Source organism: Hipposideros armiger, unplaced genomic scaffold, assembly GCF_001890085.2.
Source record: "Hipposideros armiger isolate ML-2016 unplaced genomic scaffold, ASM189008v1 scaffold_607, whole genome shotgun sequence".
NCBI lineage: Eukaryota > Metazoa > Chordata > Mammalia > Chiroptera > Hipposideridae > Hipposideros > Hipposideros armiger.
In genome coordinates, this window is record NW_017731957.1 from 1,245,406 (window position 1) to 1,269,083 (window position 23,678).

Genomic DNA, 23,678 nt, shown 5'->3' on the forward strand with positions numbered 1-23,678 from the left:
AGGGTGTCTGAACTTCCAACTCTTTAAGCCACAATAGATAAAAGCCCAGAAAAGTAAATGCAGTTAGATCATAAGGTTTTCCTTGTGCCAATGTCCCCATATTCTCCCCCTGAAAATGACTGTCCTGGGAACATGCCCTCCACCAAAACACTGCGCTGTCTATTAAAATAAAAATAAAGCCAGAAGAGCCAGCAGATGGAGCAGAAGGAGTGACATGTGACAGTCCTTTGACATTAACTTCTCCTGTCTACTTCTAGGAGAAAATAACCACTCCACACCGACCAGAGTAAGCACTGTGTCCCACTGCGAACCTGGGTCACTCTGAAATCAGTTTCATGAAAGAACCTGTGACACTCATCTCTGTCCAAAAATGTTTTCACTAATATTCAGCTAAAGTGCTGGGTCAGTAAATACGACCATGAAACCAGGACCTGGAGCAAAGCGAACACATTCCCCTGTTAATTTTCATGTTTGCATTATAGGGTTCACATTGGTCCCGGCATCTGTCTGCAGCACAAGGCCAGGTTGCACAATAGCATGCAACCTGGGCCAGCTGCAGAAGCTGCCTGCATGGGGGGTGGTTTGCCAACAGCTGTACAGCAGCCGGGAAGCATCCTCTGCCTGCCACTTCCTGCCCAAGCCCAGCTGCCCAGAGATGCTGAGGGCAAAAGACCAGCTGCCCCTCCACACACAGGGCTGTGCTCCAGCTAACAAGAGCCAGGAGACAGTCGAGAGGAAGCAGAGTTTCTGTGAGGGAGCTGGAGAAACCCATCGTGCTTAAAGCATGCCTAGACTCTGGACTTCATCTCATTTAAGAAAGACATTGTGCAAATTGTTTAAAGTAAATAAAACAATGAGGAGGCGAGAAAGAGGAAAGGAAAAATGGTTTTCAAAAGCCATCCTTTCATTTTCTGAGGAGAGCAGCTCTCAGTGTCTTAGAAAGGGCTTAACCCGGGCTTGATCTGTGCACAGGATAGTCTCCTCTCTGTGAATGTACCAACCGCCTGAGCACACCTGGCAGCTGCAAAGAACCAGGAGCTCATGCAGTGGCCATGCCCTTGAAGCTAGACACTCCACTTGACCAGGCATTTTCCCCTGAAGGGGTTCAGAAGACCTCTCCCCAAGATGTGCCACTTTGGCATGTGAATTATTTTAAGCTAAAAGCAGTTGAGACCCTGCGGGCTCACAAGAAACTTTTACCTCTCCCTTAAAGAATTTAAATTTGAGGCCTTGCCCATAATAAGACTTATCATCAGAGATAACTTTTTATGACCCAGTTTTGGGCAGGGCAAACTTACAATTACTGAACATCTGCTCTTCTTATCGTCCTGAGAATGACCTTCCTCTCCTCTGAAGCCCCAACTCACCTCACCTCATCCTTAGCTCAGATGTCATATACACCCCCATTTTCCCTTTCAGTCCCTGAACCTTTGCGGATGTGGGGTTCCCATGCATATGTATGTGATTAGATGTGGTTCTTCTCTCTTGTTAATCTGTCTCATGTCGATTTAATTATTAGACCAGCCAGAAGAACCTAAGAGGGCAGAGGAAAGTTTCTTCCTCCCCACACATCTTCACAGGTGGCAATCAGGAAGTAGTCTGATCCGTCGCCACGTAATGTGCTCTTCCTTTATTCCGAGATAAGCCTCTAGTTTTCAGCTTAAGGCATCCTATTTCCCTCCTCTAGAGATGGGACTATTGTCCTGGAGCTTAATGACCCAACATCCAGCACACCCAGTGGAGTTAGAGACCTCACAATCTTCTCCCAAAGGCATAAGAAAAATAGGGACCGTGGAGGCAGAAAGGCCAGGATGCAACCAGAACTGGGAGTGCTGGGTACTCCTAAGTGCCATTCGGCCCCCTTGACATCTATGCACCTTCGGTACCAGAGTGCCAGCAGTCAGCCATAATTAAACAGACTGGGCTGGGGAAGGAGCCATGTGTGACAGCACACAGCTTGTCTGCCAATCTCACTTTTAAACAGCTCAAAGTTCCTTTCTAACTCTGTTCTCAACATGTGCTAATGACAAAATGGCTGGAGACAATCTGAGTTCTGCTTCCTCATCCTCTCTTAAGTTGATGAGCAGCAAAATGTGTAAAGATGGGCAAAACCAAGCAAGAGTCATGAAATAAAACATGAACTGAGTGGACAAATGACTGCCTATGGTTTGTCAACCAGCAAGTGTATCTGCAGATATAGAGTATGCCTTGGCATAGGCTGAAGGGCCCCTGGGTGGCAGAAACACGCAAAAGGGGCGGCACTCTTTCCACATAGAGGTTGGACAGGCTCAAGAAGTGCTGAGGTCACAGGTGCAGGAAGTGAGATCTGAGCATCTCCAGGAGCGTAGGACACAGGGAAAGGAGGTTTGTTTGTTTGTTTGTTTCTAGGAAGCCCCAAAGGCCAGTCCCAAAGCTGGGGAGGAAGGCATCTAGGGAGCTTTCACAGCATCGCTCCCCAAGGTGGGATCAGGCCATCCACAAACAAACTCAGGAATGTAAAATGGGACTGGACACAGAACATAGGGTGAAAAACAGCAGCACCAGCAAAGGAGGCCAAAGGTCAGGCATGAACAGCTATACAAGAAACAGGTTGTTTAACACTGAAATGAACAGGAAGTCTTGTTTGTTTCTGAAGCTGTTCTATGCAATTTACTCATTCAATCACTCACTCATTCGCCTACCAGTTTCTACAAACATTTCAAAAGTCCATATTTGCATACCTGGTGGGGTGGGGGTGGGCGTTTTTGGAAGGAACCCTAAACAGTCCATGGGAAGGAAACACATTTGATCATTGTACTTCTAAGCTGTGGCTTACAGTACCTGGAAAGTACTTTTGTTGATGATGAGAGTAAACATTTAAATGAACAGTCAGAAAACGGTAACTGGTCCTCTCGTAGTTGACTAAGAAACCCAGTCTACTTGGGTGATGTCCCCCTCTGACACCTCATGCTTTAAAGGCCTCATTCAGAGCTGGCCCCATGTCAGCTGAGAATGCTTGCTGGCTTCAGCATTTCCTTTGTCTCTTGGGTTAGTCTTCTGGTCCTGACAAGTGTATGAATTTTCCCTAAATTTCCATGTAACACAAAAGAAACTTTTGTGCTGTGGAACTTTTTTGGGGTTTGGTGTCTTGCCCGTGGCTTATGTCCTGTCACTTATATTCATCTACTGAGCTGTGCTGAAACAAGGGTTGGGAACACTTGCTACTGTCACCTGCCTGAAGGAGGTCAAGGGTGTCATAGGGAAATGCCCTGGGGTTACACTCGGGAGACCTGGGTGTCAGCTTCTGTCCTATCACCAACTGGCTCTCTGTGCCTCATTCCCAACACTATGGGGGAAAAAGGGAGAATGGGGGATTGCTCTAGACTAGGTTTTCTCAACCTCAGCACTATTGACATATTGGGACAGATAATTCTTTGCTGTGGGGCTGTCCTATGCATTGTAGGATGTTTAGCATCCCTTCTCACTACCAATTAGATGCCAATAGTACCCCCTCTAGTTGTGACAATCAAAAATAACTGCAGACATTGGCAAATGCCCTCTAGGGGTTGGGGAGGTTGCCCCCAGTTGAGAACCACTGATACAGACCTGCAATGTTGAATCCAGAAGCCACGTGTGGTCACTGAGCATGTGAAATGGACTAGTACAAACTGAGATGAGCTGTAGGCACAAAATGAGCACTGGATTTTGAACATTTAAATGATAAACAAAAAATAACATAAAATATCTCATAACTATTTTATATTAATATATTATTTTTTATATCTCATATTGATTACATATTGCAGTGATAGTATTTTTAATACATTGGGTTACATAAAATAATTTACAAGAATTAATTTCACCTCTTATTTTAATTTTTGCTCTTTACAATGTGGCTACATTGTAAAGATGTAAAAATGGAAATAACATATATTGCTAGGATTGGAGCATTAGATTTCCACTGGTGAGAGCTCATGTAAATGTCACTGGCTAAGGTCCTTCCTGCTCACGGCATCCAATTCTCTGTGAATGACTTACTACCACAGGAGGAAAGCAATCATTTGCTAGCACAATCTGCAGTTGTGGTGGACCAGACAGCTGAGGCATGACAGAATGTGGACACAGAATCCTGTCAGAATATCCCCAGTGCAAACCCCAAAATGCATTTGAGTTCTCTCTTCTGCATGATACACGAAGCAGAATCTGCAGTGTCAGCACCAAAAGGCAATGCCCTGCTCCATCCCCCAGAGGAAGCAGTCCCAACTGTCAACATCCTGCTCCGGTTTGCTGATAGATGCAATAGGCCCTGGACACCCCACACACAGAAGCACAGGGAAGCCTGTCTCCCAAGGTAATTTTCCGCTCCCACCCATGCTGAGCAGAGCCTGGGGCCTGCGTGTTGACTCGGCAACCAGAAGAGCTGGGTCCTACTGGGAACTGGTGGGGTGGTTCCAGGTTTGCTAAGGGCTCGTCACATACATCACCTCCCTTAATTCCCACAATAGTCACGTTTGCTGGACCCTAAAGTGTCTCCATTTTATTTATTTGTGGCCAATAGGAATTTTTTTTCCAGGAACTTGGGTCATAAGAAATGTTAATTTCTTCATTTTTATTAAATCAAATTAATTCGATCTTAGCCCTTTATACCACTATCACTTCTGACCCTAGCTCCTGCAGTTGTTTAAAAGGCAAAGGTCACAGGGTTGTAAGCAAAGGAGAATATTCGAGGTGGTCCCTCTGGTTTTCTGTCCCCCTGCTTATCCCTGACATGTCATTGCCATGTCTGGCTTGATACCTTGTAGAAGTGGGCACGCTGCCTGTAGAGAACCAAGCAGCCATTTCCTACCAAGGTTTGGCCACTTCCCTGAGAGCTGGGACTGTGACAGCAGGACTCAAATTCTTGGGGCTCCTTCTGGAATTTCCAACCCACCAACGCTTTTCTAGCCAAGGAAAGCACCCTCTGCTCTGCAGCTTTCTCTTCTCACTGAGAAACACAACAAAAAGTGCCAGCCTCCATCACCCCTGACACACACAACACCCCACTCCCCGCGCACACATACCCCATCCTCTGGGCACTAGTTAGCATTATCTCCTAAAGGACTTTGAGCTTTCTAAACAAAATTCACAAGGGTGGGTTTGGATTCAGACGAACTCTGCTTTCAGTTCTGTACCACAAACCTCCCAGCAAGATAAAGAGCTCAAAGACCTTCTGGAAATGGAAGCATACAAGAAAAAGAAAAGAAAACAGACAAGACACAATTTAATCTATAAATTATGCTGTTTCCATGAGTAGAGAAAGTGAGACTCTCTGGGGTCAAGTGACTTGCTCACTATCACATTTCTGGTGTCAGAGGAGGGACCCCTGAATCCACTGAAATACATCATGTATAGAGAGCAAGAAAGGAGAGTCATATGCCAATGGCCCCATGGAGGGGCAGCTGGGCCTCCAGGCCCTTACCTCTATTCCTGGAAGTGCCTTCCTCTTAGGAAACGCTTACTATTCCGAGGCTATCATGCTCCATCTGACCAAGTTAGGACACACTTCCCTTATTCCCTTGAGCATGGAACTTGCTGTAACATTTAAACAAGGTCTAGTTAAAAGTTTTGAGGTTAACACATAACTAATTAGATTATCTAACTTGCAAGGTATTTTTCTCTCTCAGCTCTCTATAGAAATGGTTTAAAAAGGATAGTATTCAATGAAACTGATAGGTGCTTCAGGGGTTCTGCAAGTATGTGATTCCAACTGCAGATTTTTTAATTAGGTGGATGTGGATGGAAGGGTTTATTAGAAAAGCAAGCTTATAGGCGGTATGGAAATGCAAGGCTATCTTATCTTATGTCATGGTTATCAGCCAAGGTAATTGAATGGCTGATCAAAGTACTCTATCATAAAATTATAGAACCAATCTGAAATTTTAAAGGACGTTTGCCATATGAGTAGGCCCAACTTGTGGATGGTGCGGGAATCGTCACATGGCTATTTGACTCTTTAGGCTGAGAAATTCATCCGAACAGCAGAAACAGGGAACAATGACTAATGTCCCCACAGGGAACCAGAACCTGACATTACTTCCACACACATGTTCTGCAAAGGCTTCTGCTGAAACCTAAGGAAGAAATGTACTCGTCTACTCAATACTCTTAACAAAATGCTACACAGCCAAATAATAGAACTAGAAAATAGACCTGTAAAAACACACAGCTTAATAAAATATGGGAGAATATGAAACTCACAGATAAAAATGTAGTAAACATTGTAAATCCTTATAACACTGGATGCCTGTTAAAAATTATATCAATAAAAATTGAGTTTCACAAACATAAAGTTGAACCAAAAAAGCCAGACAAAAGAGTGTGTACTTAATGGTTCCATGTATGTGAAGTTTAAAAACATAAAAGACAAAACTATCTGTGAAAACCAGAATGGAGGTTCCTCAAAAAATTAAAAATGGAACGACTACATGACTCAGCAGTTCGACTTCTGGGTATATACCCAAAAGAAAGGAAAGCAGGCTTTCGAAGAGATGTTTGTACCTCCATGTTTCTAGCAGGATTATTTACAATAGCCAAAAGTTGGAAGAAACACAAGTGTCCATCTACAGATGATAGATAAACAAAATGTGGTACATACATACAATGGAATATGATTCAACCTAAAAAAGAAGGAAATTCTGACACACGCTACAACATGAGTGAGCCTTGAAGATACTATGTAGAGTGAATAAGCCAGTCACAAAATGACAAATACTGTTTGTTTTTACTTATGGGAGGTACCCAGAGTAATAAAATTCACAGACACAGAAAACAGAATAGTGGTTTCCCAGGGCTGAAGGAGGGGACAATAGGGTGTTAGTGTTTAAAAGGTGCAGTTTTGGTTTTGCTAAATGAAGAGTTCTGTGAATGGATGAAGGTGATTGCTGTACAACGGTGTGAATGTACTTAATGCCAGTGAATGATTCAGACGATAAATACTATGTATTGTGCATTTTACCACAATTAAAAATGATTTTTTCAAGGGGAAAAAGAACAAAGAACTGGCAAAACTAAACTATGTTGGGAGATGAGGGCTGACGCTGGGAAAAGGGCACGGAGCAGGCTCTGGGCACTGGTCCTGTTCTTTCTTAATCTAAATGCTGGTGGTATGAGTGCTTTCAATTTGTGAACTTTACAAATTACACATTTAGGCTTTTGACATTTTTCTGAATGCATGGTATACTTAAATTAAAAGTTTAAAAAGTTACGTTAACACAAATGAAAACCCAACTATGCAAGAAAGAAAGTCCCCAGGATGAAAGATAATCTGCAGTCTATAACGTCATATGATAGTGTATTCACTTTTGCTCACATTTTGTTCCATAATAGCTTCTAGAGTTTCCAAGTTTATGAAGCAACTTCTAGGTTTGTTTTTATTGACACTTCTGTTAATGGGCAAGAACAACCAACCCCCCAAAAAAGTCAGATTAAAAAAACAACAACAACAAAAAAAAAACACTGTCTCCCAGGAGTCCCTTCCTCCAAGGGCTGCTCAGCACAATCCAGGCTCAGTCAAAGCATGTGTGGAGAGCTCATGGTGTGAGCTTTGTAGGGATTAGGTAAATCACAGGTGCACCCTTACCTGAATCAGCCAGCAGCTTACTCATTAATCAGGTGCTTAACAGGCTGGTGCTCCAAGTTCCCCTCTTGGCCTAACAGCCTGGTAGCTTTGGACTGGTTCCCAGTCTTGCCCTCCCCGCCAGGTCCCCTTTTCCACTTCCAGCCAAAACTTCTCTCCACAGGTATTCAGACCATAAGCCCAGGTTCTGTCAGATTCTCTTCTCTGCTGGATTCCCCTTGCAGGGTTGACTTCTCAGGTTTCTCCTCCAGGGTTTTCTCATGGCTTCCCATGTTTGCTCCCCACACTGTTCACACAGAAAACTAGTTTCTCCAGAAGAGGTCCTAGCTCTCCTCTCTCTCTGCTTCCTCATCTTTCTCCCACAGCTTTTATTTCTACTTTTATCCCAAATTCCTTCCCTTATCTGACCACAAGCCCAGATGAGGCATACAGCACTCACAGCAGCCAGTTCTACATTTCATTTCCTTTCGGTCCTTTTAATCCAGCCTTCTAAAAACTAATAATATCAGTATCCTACAATATGGTAAGCACTGAACTCCTATAACCTAATGCTCACAACATCTTCATTCACCAAGGAGGACGCTGAGGCTGGGAGAAGTAACCTGCTGCTGATCCTACGATGTGACAAAGCCAGGGTCGGCCTGCATTTGGCCTGCTAATCTATTATAGCAGGTGAACTTGGAGCCTCCTGTACATTCTGATAAAATGAGGTCCTCCTGTTGAGTGCTTCAGCCACGTTCCCCCAGGTGCCATGACGTTTTGGATCTTATTGGCTTCTTCTAACCATTGTTAGAACATTAACAGGAAATCACAGAATGTCAGGGACTTAAAGAACTCTTAGAGGTCCTCTGATCACACCCTTTCATTTTAAATATCATTTTAAATAAGCCCAGGGCCCTCTGTTTACCTTCTATTTTACCCAAATAAAACCAGAGAGCAGATGTGTGCAGCTCAGCAGAAGCCCAACTTTGGGGAAACACTTATCTCCCCAGAGTTGGAGCTGGCCTTGAATAAAATGTTATGGAAGAGGAAAGGGGCTACCCGCGTCTCTGCCAGGCCTGGATAGGACATGCACAATGCTACTCTACATTTAGAGAGCTACTGCCTCCAAAAACAAACCAGGTCAAATTTTCAGGGCAGTGTGTCAAAAGAGAGGAATTTTTTTTTTTGTTCAAAACTTGCTCAAGATCTTCAGAAAGGAGAAATAACTCCATTCTTTAAAGTTGAGTGGGGAAAGATTTGTTTCCTAATGATGAGGTTTCTGCAACTGGAGATACAAATAAAATTAAAAATTAAAAATGCTTTTTATCCATCTCTACAAGGAATGACCATATCGGAAATGGTCTAGATGCTCAAACCTCACAAGAAAAAAAGGCTCATTAACCCAACTTTCAATCCAGCCTTCTCCACATTTTGTTCTCCATCACCCCTCCAAGAAGCAGAAGAGAACAACAGTTTGCCACCGCCAAACACTGTCCCCCAGGAATTAACTCATTCACCTCTGTGACCCCAGCCCCCAATTTAAGAAAAGCTGAAGACCAGTTCGGCACTCTGTTTTACACTGTCTTTTTAAGCAGCTTCACTCTATAAAAGATTCTGAACTTGTGAACATGAACTTTCATTTGTTTCCTGCTGAGCAGCAGAGCTTGTAGCATGATGCCTGGCCTGATTTTTGCCAGATTTGAACTTATTGGAGAAAAATGCAAGTCCCTCTTTTAGCCTCTTTCCATCACTTCTGGAGAAAAGCTTTCCAGCTACCAAAACAAAATATTTCCCAGTTCTTCCTCCCACACCTATGAACTTTGTTCTTTGATTAAGTCCTAGATTCCCCTCGAAGCAGAACTGGACTATGTCCAACCAATTTCTTCAGGTTATTCAAACATTAACTCAACAGATGTTATTTCAAGAGGTTTGCCTGTTCTCCATCCCTCTCCTTTTGGGTTTTGAGTTGGTTCTTGAAGTACAAACTGGAAAGTCTGAGGGGTGTAGCAGGAGATTTACCCCCATCCCTCACCTTTCCCCCATGCCCCTTTTGCCAGAAGGGCAGAAAAAGGAAGCCCTTTCATGTGCATAGCTGATGGCACTGCGTGTCCCTCTCAAACCCAGCAAGGAGCTATACGGGAGCAGGTGGAAAGGATGAACAATGATAATGGTTGGTCCAAGGAACGTCCCTGGAGTAGAGGAGTCCAGTTATTTCACTTCTGGCAGTGAAACATTGGACCATTTCTCTCACAGCCAGACACACCAAAGCTGCCTGTCTTTTGACATGCCCCACCCTCAAGAGCAAGGGCCGGTTCTCTGAGCTGGCAGTAGAGAAAGGGCCAGTTTACTCAGAAGGAATCTTGCTGGGGACCCTTCACAATGGCCTGGGCAGCTGTTCCCAGTGGGGCCTGGAAGCTTAGAAGGCAGGAGCCATTAGAGGGCGGCATGTGCTAACTCATAACTCAAAGCAGGCTCATTTTTTCAATTACAGGATGTCTCAAAGAGCAAAAGCACTAGGGTTCCAGTGTCAGCAGAAAAACAAGTTAGAAAGGGAGGGGTGTGGTGGGAGACAGAGAAACATCCCTCCAAGCCCAAAGTTATGCCAGTGAAACGCTGCTCTTGGAAAGCCAGGCTACGTGTCCCAGCACATGCTAGGAATATAAACTGTGGAGATACAGGCTTCTGCAAGAAGCCACACCTCCTGCCCCATTAGATGGCATGTGATGGGCTCCTTGGCCTCTGGGCAAAGAATCCAGCGTGAATGCCCAGAGCCTTGAACAGAGAAGGGTGTGGGAGACTTTGTGTCACTTCCCTCTTCAGCCTTCTAGAGCAAGAGGACAAAGGAGCGCCTTGATGCTGGCAGACGCTGGGGGCACTGCTGGGTTTTACAAGGAAGGACGAAATCCGATCCCACCAATCGGAATAGATCATCTTTGCTTGTCTATGAGGTGACCCAGTTCTGAGCCCAGCACTTGGCTCTGAACAGATGTGTATCACACTCCCAGCTCCCAACCTGGGCTTTGCCAGAGAGGTAAGAACATGGCATCCTTCCACAGGACAAATGCAGGCGCTGGTACTTGGGCGTCCCCTACAAGAGCAGCTCTGCATTTCAAAGGACTCCCAGCAACAAGGATTGGCCTTTGTCCCTCCTCCCACAGCACACCTCTTTCTGATTCATGATGGTGTCCCATCCTAGAGGAGAGCTCAGGCATGCTGACAAGGAGTGGGAGAGTCCACCTACCTCAGTCCAGGTGACCAGAGGCAGGGAGCAAAGGGGACACGTGCAATTCTATTATTCATTTCTTCTCACAAGTTCTTTGGGATATCTCTGATTCATGATGTCACAGGGTGGGGAGACCTTTGAATGACAGTCTCTTCCCCAAAAGGCGTGAGCAGATTTAAGTGTCAAGGTGAAGGTGACAAGTGAACTCCCAGCATCGAGCTCCCACAACATTCACAGGCCTGGGTTCTCACTCCTGGCTCCTCCAAGACCTACCCTGGTCTCAGAACACAGCAGGTGGGATCTCAGCCAGTCCCTGCATTGCATGGTACTGTAGTTCAGTGTGTTGTTGCGCCTGATGTTTCTTTATGGAACGCTTACTGTTTACCAAGAATCATTCACATATATTTCCATCTCAAATCCTGCCCCGGGAAAGCCAAGTGCGAGATCTCAGGCTAGTAAGACTGAGAGCACCAGGACCTCTGAGTGCCCCAGTTCTGAGTGTTTGGCCATCAAGACCTGCCCGACCTTCTTCTTCCCTCCTCCTTCCATCCGACAGTTTCCAGTGAAAAGGACTACAGAGCCTCTGAAGCGGGGACATGCTAATTATAGAAGTAACACTCACCATCCAGAATAGAACCGCTTGGAACTGAATGGGGAACTTCACACTGTTGGGAGGGCTTCCAGTTTCCAACAGCGCTGGACTAGGTATTCAGACTGAATTTCCCACTGACAACAATGTAAATGCCGAACAAAATATAAAAGAATGCCAAGCCTTCCTGTTTTCGTTTTTAAATATTGAAAAGTAGAGAATCTTGGCTATTGCCGCAGGGCATAGGGAAGAACTGTGATCCTTCCTCTCTGATCACGCAGACACCAGAAACAAACGTACTGGTGCTGAAACTCAAAAAGCAGATTGGCACTTGGACTTTTCATGAAAGTCTCTTCGTACATTATCCAAAAAACTATGAAGCCAGACAAAAATTATATTGTTTGACTATTGGTGTGATTTATTTGTTCCCTTACTTATTTATCTAAGACTAATTCCACCTAGCTAAAGAACACAGCTCTATTCCACTCCTTTGGGGCTCCTTGGTCTGCCTTGCTGCTGTACCATTCCTGCACAGAGACCCCAGAAAACCCCTGCCCACATTATCTGCAGACGCATGGAGGAAAGCATTTAACTCCACTGCAGCCCTCCCATGTCGGTATTAAACTACCATGAGACAGTCCTTGACTTGAAATACTAGATTTTTAGTCCCACTCACCAAGGAGGACTTACCTTTACTGTCTGGGATTTGGGGCCTATTCTTCACCTTCTTCAGCACGTTTCCTCATCTCTTAAGATGGTAGTAATAATAGTAAGCACCTCACAATGTTGCTGCAAGAATCAAATAAGATCATGTGGAAAACACATTGGATACCGTGTACGCAGGCAGTTAGTGTTAGTTATTACTATTATCATCAGTATTAGTATCGACCATAAAAAGTTATAACTGGCATCTTGTTCTACCAAATATCCCATGTCTGAATCTCATTTGAAACATTCCACCAAGCAGGGGCATTCTACCGCATAAAGCAGTCCAGTCCACTTTGGATACGCTTGGCTGCCACAAAGCACTTTTTATGTTGAATGTGAAGTCTGACTCCAGGGATCTTAGTCCTCCTCCTTAGAGCCATAAGTCTAATTTCTCTTCATCATTATTTGAATATGGTTATCACATCCATTTTGCGACTCCTTATCCATCCCTAGTTCTCTCAACCTTTCTGGCGTGGTGCGGCATCAAGCCCTTCCTCATCCTGGCAAATGTGGATAGCTGGCGATTTCCCTCTTAAGTCTGGTGCCTACCCAGCATGGCTCATGGTAGACTGAGCTGCTCTAATGCAGCCTAACCTCAAATTAGTCTTTCTGAGGGTGGGGGCCATACCTGTTGGTGGCTCTTTTTAACTCTACTCATGGCTGAAAACCTTTTAAGTCTTTTTCACTGCTCAGTCAAATCTCCCCCATCCTGGTCTTGTGCCATTCATTTCTTCATCCACGTGAAGAAAGATATATATATATATATATATAATTCAGCCCATCTTCAAGCTTTCCAAGATGTTTTCAGGTCTTGTTGATTGGTCCATAAATTTGGTAGAGTGCCCTTTATGACTTTATATGGGTAACATATGATAAAAGTGTTGGACAAGATGTGACTGGAGAGCTCTCCTTTCTGTGGGGACCCAGCTCTGATATTCAAAACTGTTTCCATCAGTTATCTCCACCAGGCTGTCTTGCCCCACTGCCTTTTGTCTCTGAACCATCTTCTGCCCATTCTAGGTCTTCTAAGTGACATCAAAAGACTTTGAGGAAAGGGAGAGGGAAGCTTACATAAGAGGAGGGAAGGAAAAGAAGAGAAAAATGAAAACACAAAAGTGTAGAGGGGAAAAATAAAAGAAGAGGAGTGTGCAAAACAGAGGCAGTAAGGAAGAAAAAAAGGTAAGACAAATAATTGTATAAATTGAAATGAGAAAAGGGAGAAAATGTTGGAAGAAGTAGATATAGACTAACAAAAGAATTTTAAGTATAACTATTATAGAAACAGTATGAAAGTTCTTAAAAAATTAAAAATAGAACTACCATATGATCCAGCAATTCCACTTCTGGGTGTATGTCCAAAGGAAATGTAACCAGAATCACAAAGAGTTTTCTGCACTCCCATGTTTTATTCACAATAGCCAAGATATAGAAACAATCTAAGTGTCCTTTGACAGATGAATCGATAAAGGAAAGGTGATATATATATTTGACCCTTGAGCAACACAGTTTTGAACTGCTCAGGGCCACTTATACACAGACATTTTCAATAAATACTTATACTCTTTTCTGTTTACAATTGGAGTCCACGGATGCAGAGAGCTGACTCTATGCATTGATCTATGCCACTTTATATAGAAGACTTGAGTGTGAATTTTGATATCCATGGAGGAGTGGGTGAGTTCTGGAACAAATTTTCTGTAGATACCAAGGGATAACTTAAGTTTTGGGGAGTCAAGTTATATGTGGAATTTCAATTGTTTGGGGGGGGGTCATCAGTGTCCCTAACCTTCACATTATTCAAGGATCAACTATGTATATGTATGTATATATACAAATACATACGTATATATAATGAAATATAATTCAGCCTTATAAAAGGAGGTGCTGCCATTTGCAACAATGTGGATAAATCTGGAGAACATTGTGCTATGTGAAGTAAGCCAGACACAGAGAGAGAAGTACTATATGATCTCACTTATATGTAGAATCTAAAATAGTCAAATTCATAGAAGCAGAGAGGAGAATGGTGGTTGCCACGGGTAGAGGAGAGAGGAAAATGTGATGATGTTGGTCAAAGGGTTTTATGTTATGCAAGATGAGTCAGTCCTAGAGAAAAGTTGTAGACATGTAATATATTGCATGGTGACTATAGCTAACAATACTGTACTGTATACTTGAAAGTTGCAAAGAAGATAGATCTAAAATGAAATCTTCTCAACACACACACACACACACACACACACCACACACAATAGTAATTATGTAGAGGTGATGGATATGTTAATTAGCTTGATTGTGATCTTTTCACAATGTATATACACAGAGGGTGCCAAAAAAATGTATACACATTTTAAGAAAGGAAAAAACTGTCTTAAAATTGTAATATAATGAATGACGCTAGCATTCATTTGATTAATGCCATCTTTTGAGTGAATGTCACACTACACACTACACATTAGCATAATTCAACTTTGAAAAGTAATACATAGATAACATTTCTTAAGATGTGTACATTTTTGTGGCACTCCCGGTATATAGAGAGTGACGAGAAAAATGTATACACATTTTAAGAAGGGAAAAAACTGTATTAAAATTGTAATACTCAATATATACCAATAATAAAAGATGAATACAAGTCACATTTGACTCCTGCAATTCCAAGAGGTGCTCAAAGTGGTTACCATCAGAGTAATTTTAATCTGGTTTTTCCATTCTTAAACTGTGTATACATTTTTGGGCACCCTCTGTATATCAAAACATCAAGTTGTACACCTTTAATGTATACAATTTATATACATCAAAGATATTTCAATAATCCTTTAAAAAAAGAATTTTAAAAATGGAAAGCAGAAAACATAGTGTAACAAGAATGACAAGATGAAAACAAGGAAGGACACCAAAAAAGGCAGAACACCATGATTATAAGGCCATTGAAGAAGCCAGGGCTGCCAGACTAAGATACCCCCAGGTTAGCCCTGGGGCCTCAGGATGAGGAAGGCGTATGTATCAGATTTTCACGCATGTTACCGGGGGAGCCGATGGTGACCTCACTCAGACAGAGGCAAAAGCTTGCCAACCATGATGTGTTTTGATCTAAACACACTGGTTTCACAGAAAGATGTTTTTACTTCCTGAAAATCTTTAGGCATAGGAAATACACACACCAGGCTTTGCTGAATTAAACTGCCTGGAAAAGGCAAGATTGAGGGAAAAGAAGCCTCAAAGACAAACCTGATCTTCTTACATTACATAAGTCAGCAGGAGCCTTGCATTCCTGCTTTCTGAGGCTCCCAAACAGGTGGGGGAATGCAGCCTTTTGATAGATGTTTGCTGAATGGACAGGTTACCCAGGGAAGCAGAGCTCTGCACATTCTGTGAACCATCCCTGACCATCAGGGGGCAGATCTTAGCCAAGCTCCACATCCAGTATCCAGAAATGCGCCTCTCAGGCCCAGCTGCTGCTGCCTTGTGTGGGCATCAGCATGTTTCTAGATGGCAGTTTCTTCCTTTGGAAAACATAAATGAATAGGATGATAATGGTAGCAAACTGAGTTACTATGTGAGAGAACAAGGCTGTTTCCTTATACATATACCACATGTTATTTCATATCCATTGAAGTCTGTGTGCTTGCTGTGCTCTCCTAGCCTCATATATCTGTAAACACCAACCAAAATAAGATAGTATTGCAGAGAACAAAATACTCAGAAGAGATTTCTTTAAAGCAATGCTTCCCAAATATTTCTGTGTACAACTTTTAACAAAAAAAAAAACTTTACATCCCTATCCAGTACACACACACATACACACATGCACACTCAATTGCAACAAATGTTTCATGAAATAGTATTTAATCTTGCTATATGCAATACACAGAGTCTTGTATTTTATATTATGTTTCATTTTTTAAAAATACTGTGCATAGCTTACTAATAGGTTACAACTCACAGTTTGAAAAACATTGGCTAGGGGGTTTTCAAAGAGATGACAGATTGAACACACACACTTACCACCTCTCCCTTCAGAGATCCTATTAAAATGGTAATAAAGGAACAAAGTGGTATAAACCCATAGGACAAAGAACACAGGAAGAGATTTCAGCAGAATAGAAGACTTCAACAAGTTGTTAGAAGAGAGATCACCAGGTTTCTATCACGATGAATAGAGAAAAAAACCCACACCTGCTGTAGCAGACACTTTGGGTTGCCTACCAATAGTGCATCCTTAAAATAGGATTCAGATTGTATTTAAAACCCTCATGTTCCACTGCAAAGTCAAGTTGTCAGGGAAGACTGACCCCATCTGCAGTTCCAGGGAGTAAATCTTGATCAGTTCAAGACAATCATATTCATTTTATTTCCCTTGTCTAGTGATTCATTTAGAAAAGGTCATACCACCTAATTTTGGACATGGGACTATAATGGGATTATGCCAATAATGGGATTAATTCTGGGAAATATTCTAAAGTTTTAAAAGGGTCAGAGGAAGAGATAGTCCCCTAGGATATAAGCTACTGCCATATTTTGCCCACGAAGGGAGTATCCAATGTCCCCTACCAGAACAGATAGATTTTTTCTGATGATATAATTGAGCCACTAAGTTAATCAACCCCAGAGCCACCTTATCACAGGACTTCTTATTATGCAAGACAATAAATGCACTTGTACTATGAGCCATTTTAGTTGGGCTTTCCTCACTTTTAGCAAAGCCTCCTGACTGATAGAACAGGGCACATGATAAAATCCCATGATACTAGAAACAAATTGAGGAGCCTAGAACTTCCAAGGAGGGGAAAACTAGTTAATACACAAAGGAACAAGAAAGAATGGTATTGTACAACAAGTACAACAATGGATGCTAGAAGAATAATCAGTGACTTCAAAATTCTAAAAGAAAACAATTTTCTACCTTGAGTTCTATAATCAACCAAACTATCTATCAAGAATGAAAGGAGGTAAAAGCAATTTTTAGACATACAAGGATTAAGAAAATTTATCTCCCATGCACCTTATCCTAAGAGCTAGTAGTGGATGGGTTTCAGGGGGATAAAGAATAAAAAGGAAGAAAAGGAAGTGTAAGGAAGGATAAGAGATCTGGGAACCAGTGAGCCCAATTAGCAGGGTGGGAAAGATGACAGCTATGCTGCAAGTCTCAAGAATAACCAGTCCAGTGGGAGCAGAAAGGTGGAGAGATACAGGAAAAAATTAATTAAACTTGGCAGAGTAGATAATGTGGCAGATCTAGTGACAAAGTTATAATCCAGGAGAAATTAAAGATACTACATTAATTATCTATTGCTGCACAACAAGTTATCCCAAGACTTACAGACTTAAAACAATAAACATTTATTAGCTCACAGTTTCTGAGGGTCAGGAATCTGGGAACAGCTTAACTGGCTCAGAGGCTCTACTGAGGTTGCAGTCAAGATGTCAGCTGAGGCTCCAGTCTTCTGAAAGCTTGACTAGGACTATTGGTTCCACTTCTGCATGACTGTTGGCAATGGGCCTCAGTTTCTCTCCACATGGATCTGTCCATAGGACTGATTAAATGGCCTCACAAGATGGCAACTGTTTCCCCCAGAGCGAGCAATCTATGAAAAAGATCAAGGAGGAGGATGTAAAGCCGTGTGTGACCTAGTCTCAAAAGTCACACATCACTACTTCTGCCATGCACTAAGCACAGCCATGACAAGAGAAACAGGGCTCTGCATTTTGAAGGGAACAGTATCAAAGAAATTATGGACATATTTTTCAATTGCCACAGATATGTATATAAAAATAGCAGGTAAGTAATAAATGAGGCAAATACGTAACTTAAAGGAAAACAAAGGGTAATAAACATATAATCATAATACACTATTCAGATTTGCTATAAACAATAGTGTGGTATTCTAAACAGTGTTTATTCATTTAATTAAAAACAGTGATAGCCATATGAGTAGAATGGGGGGAGATGAATTAGAAGATATAAGAGAGCTAATCGCTCATTAATCCTAAAAGGAAATCGATTGATGTTACTTATGCTTGATAGATTAAAAACAGCACTATAATCAAGACAGTGTGGTATTGGCAAAATAAAATAATAATAAATAAACAAATAGATCAATGGAACAGAACTGAGAGCCCAGAAATATACCCACACAAATATAGTCAACTAATTTTTGACAAAGAAGAAAGGATAGCCTTCTCAATAAATGGTGCTGGGAAAAAAAATTAATCAAGACGTAGACATTACATCCTTTACAAAAATTAATTCAAAATGGATCATAGCTCTACATGTAAAATACAAAACTATAAAACGCTTAGAAGATAACATAGGAAGGAATGTAGAAGGCCTTGGGTTTGGGAATGACTTTTTAGATACAACATCAAAGGCACTACCCATAGAAGAAATAATTGATAAGCTGGATTTCATCGAAATTGGAAACTTCTGCTCTGTGAAAAGCTCTGTCAAGAGAATGAGAAGACAAGCCACAGGCTGGGAGAAAATATTAGCAAAAGACACATCTGATGAGGGCCCAGCTGGGTGGCTCAGTTGGTTAGAGCACAAGCTCTGAGCAACAGGGTTGCAGGTTCAATTCCCACATGGGCCAGTGAGCTGCGTCCAAGCTGAGCTACCGCTGAGCTGCCAACGGGCAGCCAAATGCCTCAGCTGATGAGAGCGAGCGCTCTTAACAACAAGGTTACCAGTTCAACTCCCGCATGAGATGGTGGGCTGCGCTTCCCCCACCCCCCGCTGCAACTGGATTGAAAATGGCAACTGGACTTGCAGCTGAGCTGTGCCCTATACAACTAAGATTGAAGGACAACAACTTGACTTGGAGCTGATGGGTCCTGGAAAAACACAATGCTCCTCTTCCCTAATTCCCCAACACTGTTGTTCCCTTCCCCAATTCCCCAATTCCCCAATAAAATCTTAAAAAAAGGAAAAAAAAAGACACATCTGATGGAAGACTGTTATCTAAGATATACAAAAATTCTTAAAATTCAACAATAGGAAAACAACCCAATTTTAAAAATGGGCCAAAGATCTGAACAATCATCTCACCAAAAGAAGATACACAAATGACAGGTACGCATATGAAAATATACTTAACATCCTGTGTCATTAGGGCAATGCAAATTAAAACAACAATGAGATACCACTATACACCTATTAAAATGGCTAAAATTCAAAACATAACACAAATGCTGGTGAAGACATGTAGCAATAGGAACTCTTATTCAGTGTTGGTGGGAATGCAAAATGGGACAGCCACTTTGGAAGACAGTTTGGCAGTTTCATACAAAATTAAATATACTCTTACCATATGGTCCAGCAATTATACTCCTTGCTATTTACTCAAATAGGTTAGAAACTTATGTCCACACAGCAACCTTATTCATAATTGCCAAACCTTGGAAACAAACAAGATGCCCTTCCGTAGGTAAATGGATAAACAAACTGTGGTACGTAGACAATGGCATATTATTCAGTACTAAAAAGAAATGAGCTCTCAAGCCACAAAAAGACATGTAGGACCTTTAAATGCTTATTACTCAGTAAAATAAGCCAATTTGAAAGGCTACGTATTATATGATTCTAGCTATATAACATATCAGAAAAGGCAAAACTATGGAGACAGTAAAAAGACCAGTGGTTGCCAGAGGTTGGGATGAATAGGCAGAGCACAGAGGGTTTTTAGGGCAGTAAAACTACTCTGTGTGATACTGTGATGGTAAATACATGTCATTATTCCTTTGTCCAAGCCCATAAAATGTACAAGACCATCAGTGGAGCCTGAGGTAAACTATGGACTTTGGGTGATAATGATGTGTCAGTGTAGGTTCATTGATTATAACAAATGTCCCACTCTAGTGGGGAGTGTTGATGGTGGGGGAAGTGGTAGTGAGGGGTGCATCCAGTATATGAGAAATCTCTGTACTTTCCACTCAATTTGCTGTGAACCTAAAACTGTTCATATGACCCCTGTCCCCATACTCACAGCCTCCCCCACCATCAACACCCTGCACCAGAGTGGTGCATTTGTTACCACTGATGAACCCACATTGACAAGTCATAAGCACCCAAAGCCCATTGTTTCAGTGTGTGGATTTCCAGGAGTAAAAGTGGCCGTAAAGGCCTCTCTCTGGATAAAACACAGGCAGTGAAATAAATTTGTTTTTCAGTAAAGAGACTGGGGCAGGTGGGAAAGGGAGAGGATATGGATTTCTGTGGTTCACTCCACAACCCTTAGCTCCTTTGGTCCCTGGCCCTTTATCTCATCTGTCTTACAATCATGACCCCCTCCTCGGCTGCCCACACCTCCTTCCTTCCCACATCCTGATGGCACTTATGGAGGAAACTCCAGACTATTTGTGCCAGGCACACCTTGAACGCACCATTAACCTTGGCCAGGCAAGCCATGATGAGAAACCCCTCTCCTGGTCCCAGCTCAGCTCCCTCTCAGACCCCACAACAGCTAAACCTGAAATTTTTTCAAGCCCCATCACCTCCTGTCTTCCCCTACATCAGGTGATCCTACTACCTACTGAACAGGGAAAGTAGGGCGGTCAGGCACGAGTTCCCTGACTTCCTGACCCTGGCTCACCCCTGCCCTTGACTCCTCCCCCAGGCTCAGAAGAGGAGCCCCGCCCCCTTCTCCTACCCTCTCTTCACCTGCTTGCTGACCTCGTTCTGTCTTCCCTGCCCCCAGAATCCTCTCCCTGCTTTCTCATCCTCTTCCTCTTCTCTTGTCCCCTTTCTCATCATCAAGATTCTCTCCAATCAAAACCAAAACAACAACAATGTCCTCCTGGCACCAGCAGGAATCTCACAAAACAGTTACACCAATGGGGCAGTGACATCAAGCACACTGTCATGGGCCCTGGATGAGGTGAGTCTGTGGGTGTGCCTTGTGAAGACACCCGGTGGAGCAGTGGCATGAAGGGTGGGGCTGGATTTGAAGAACGGGTGGCTCCAAACCTTCCCCCAGCACACCTCTAGAGAAACAAGAGAAGTTTTTAAAAGATAAACCATCACGTATCCATCAAAATGAGTGACAGAAAAACCCACACTGCTATGAAGGACATTTTTATTGCCTACCAATAGCACTTGTCTTTTTCTTTCCTTGTAATGGGAAGTGCAAGTGAAGTAAATCCCATCACAACTATCTACCCTCAAAGCCAAGCAAAACAGAAACCAACTGACCGATTCCTCCCTCACTCCATGCATTCCCTCTACCCCTGCCCTCATCTCTCTTGTTTGCCAAATTCTCAAAAAGTAGCTTTACTTAATATTTTTGTTGCCTCACTTTCCAACCTCCTGTAGGCTGGCTTCTCCCCCACCATTTCCTCACTGACCAGCTCTATTCAAGTCACCGGTTGACGCTGAATGTCCAAATCTAATGGACACTTTCCTTCTCATCTTAATAATTGTCTGCCGTGTGTTGACTCATCACTGAAATTTGCTTCTTCCCGGGCTCCCAGGAGTCCCTCTCCCCTGATTCTCACTTGCCCCCTCCCCCATAACAACCACCTTTCCTTCTCCATCTGCTTCATGATCCTCTGTCCTGCAGGCTGCTGCTACCTGTTGGTTTTTTCTAGAGCTGTGCTGGCTCTGGTTGCATCTCATTCTACACCCCTCCACGTCCCCCCATGAATAATCTGACCTGCTACATGCTTTCGTATGCCCCTCAGACCCTCACGACTCCAACACTTGCATTTCATCCCTGCACTCTGCAACAAGGCTTCCTAAAAGGGATGAAATCTGAAGCTCCAGTCCCAGAAGTAATCCAGCTACCAGCAAAAGCCAAGCATTCAAGAAGAGGAAGGAGGGCTGCGGAGAGCACCAAGCACCACTGGGCCTGGGGCCTGGGGCTGTGAGTTCTCTTAGTTTCCTTCGGGAGACATCTGTGAGCTTCACAGATTCAGTGGTGTGTGGGGGCGGAGGGGGTAGTTCATGGTGGGGGAGGGGAGCGGGGAGGGAGAGAAATAGAGTAGTGCTAGTTTTAGGCTCTCCTGGATGGTAAATCAAATCGTGCTGGGCCTTCCCTGCCTGGCCCACAGGCTCCACACTTGACCACAATAAACACCCTCAGCTGTTCCTGCGCATATGTTCCAGCTTCAGTCACACAAGTGCAGTTTTTAACCCTACAGTACAAGCTTGCATCTGTTTTCAGCCTTATTTGAGGGCAAGGGAAAGGGGGGGTGGTGGTTGTTTGAGTCATTTTATATGAAGAATGCACTGAACATTGTTACTATTTAATTAGGACAAATAAAAACTATAGTTGTTGTGCAAAATAGAAATTGTGTGAAACATGAAAAGCATGAACAGAAGAGTCTAGTGCAAACTGCATCCTTGTAAATGGGCATCACCTAGTGACAGCCTGACCATCAGCTGGTTAGACATATACCTAGAAGCCTTGTCTAAAGTCGGCTATCAGAACTTAGTCATGTACAATGTACCAGAAACTAATGTAACACTTTAAGCAACATGGATCAAATGAAAAAGCAAATCTTGTTTAGTGACTAATAATAAATTAATAAGGTTATGCCCACTGTAAAAATGTCAGCAAGCTGGGAGAATGTTAAGAGAGCAGAAAATTTGAGCCAGATGATACAAAAAGACAGAATGGGGAACTTGGGGAGAATGCTACTGTTCTATAATAGGATCGGGGTGGTAAGGAGTTTCCGTGCCATGTTGGAACTCCCATCAGTTGCAGGCAGCTACCAGGGGAGCCCTGTGAGGAGACTATGGAGCTGCTGGTGGGCTCAGCTGGAAAGATGAAGTGACACCAGCCACAGGCAGGAGAAGGAGCAACAGGGACGCGTGTGTTTGCATCTACGACACAAGGCCCCCTGGCACTAGCAGGCATCTGTGCCTGCAAAGGTCAGAAGGTGACCTCAACAATGGTGTCAATAGCTCAGGGCAGCTGTGGCCTGAGCAGCAACTCCATGTCTGTCTTGTTAATTATCATCTACAATATGAATCCCAAGTTTATATCTCAGCCCTGACCTCTCTTCTTATCTCCAGACCATATACATATCCAACTGTCTCTTAGATGTCTATATGCATCACCAACCCAATGTGTCCAAAATTGAACTCTTTTCTTTTTTTTTTTTTTAAGATTTTATTGGGGAATTGGGGGAGGGAACAGCATTGGGGAATCGGGGAAGGAGGACAGACAAGTTGCTGTCCTTTTGTTCTTCAGTCTAGTTGTGAAGAACATCGCTTTACTGGCCCATGTTGGTATTGTGATCATTGCACTCTTCCCGGCTGAGGCAGATGGGTCACTGGCCATTGGACGGCTGCTGATGGCAGCTCACTGCAGCTCACACGCCGGCTGGCAGCCTCTCACACTGGCTGCCAGCCACTCACAGCAGCCCAGCTCCAGGTCGAGCTGTTGTTCAACATCTTAGCTGTAGAGGGTGCAGTGTCACTGGCTCATGTGGGATCCGAACCAGCGGCCCTGCTGCTCAGAGCTCGCACTCCCAAGCCAACTCCTAACCAACGCGCCACTCGGTCAGCCCCAAAACCGAAGTCTTAATCCCAAGAAATTTGATCCTCCTCTAGCCTTTCCTGTTTCAATGGCATCACCATTGTC

The 23,678-nt window shown here is 43.2% G+C and overlaps 1 long non-coding RNA gene across 1 annotated transcript in view; it reads right to left on the reverse strand.

The window, feature by feature from the left end:
- The window catches only part of LOC109371984 (uncharacterized), a 52,754-nt gene extending 47,233 nt beyond the window's left edge, over positions 1-5,521 (reverse strand). The window contains exon 1 of the long non-coding RNA XR_002121977.1: positions 5,438-5,521. This is a non-coding gene — a long non-coding RNA (uncharacterized LOC109371984). The remainder of the gene's footprint in view (positions 1-5,437) is intronic.
- Between the last annotated feature and the right edge of the window lie 18,157 nt (positions 5,522-23,678).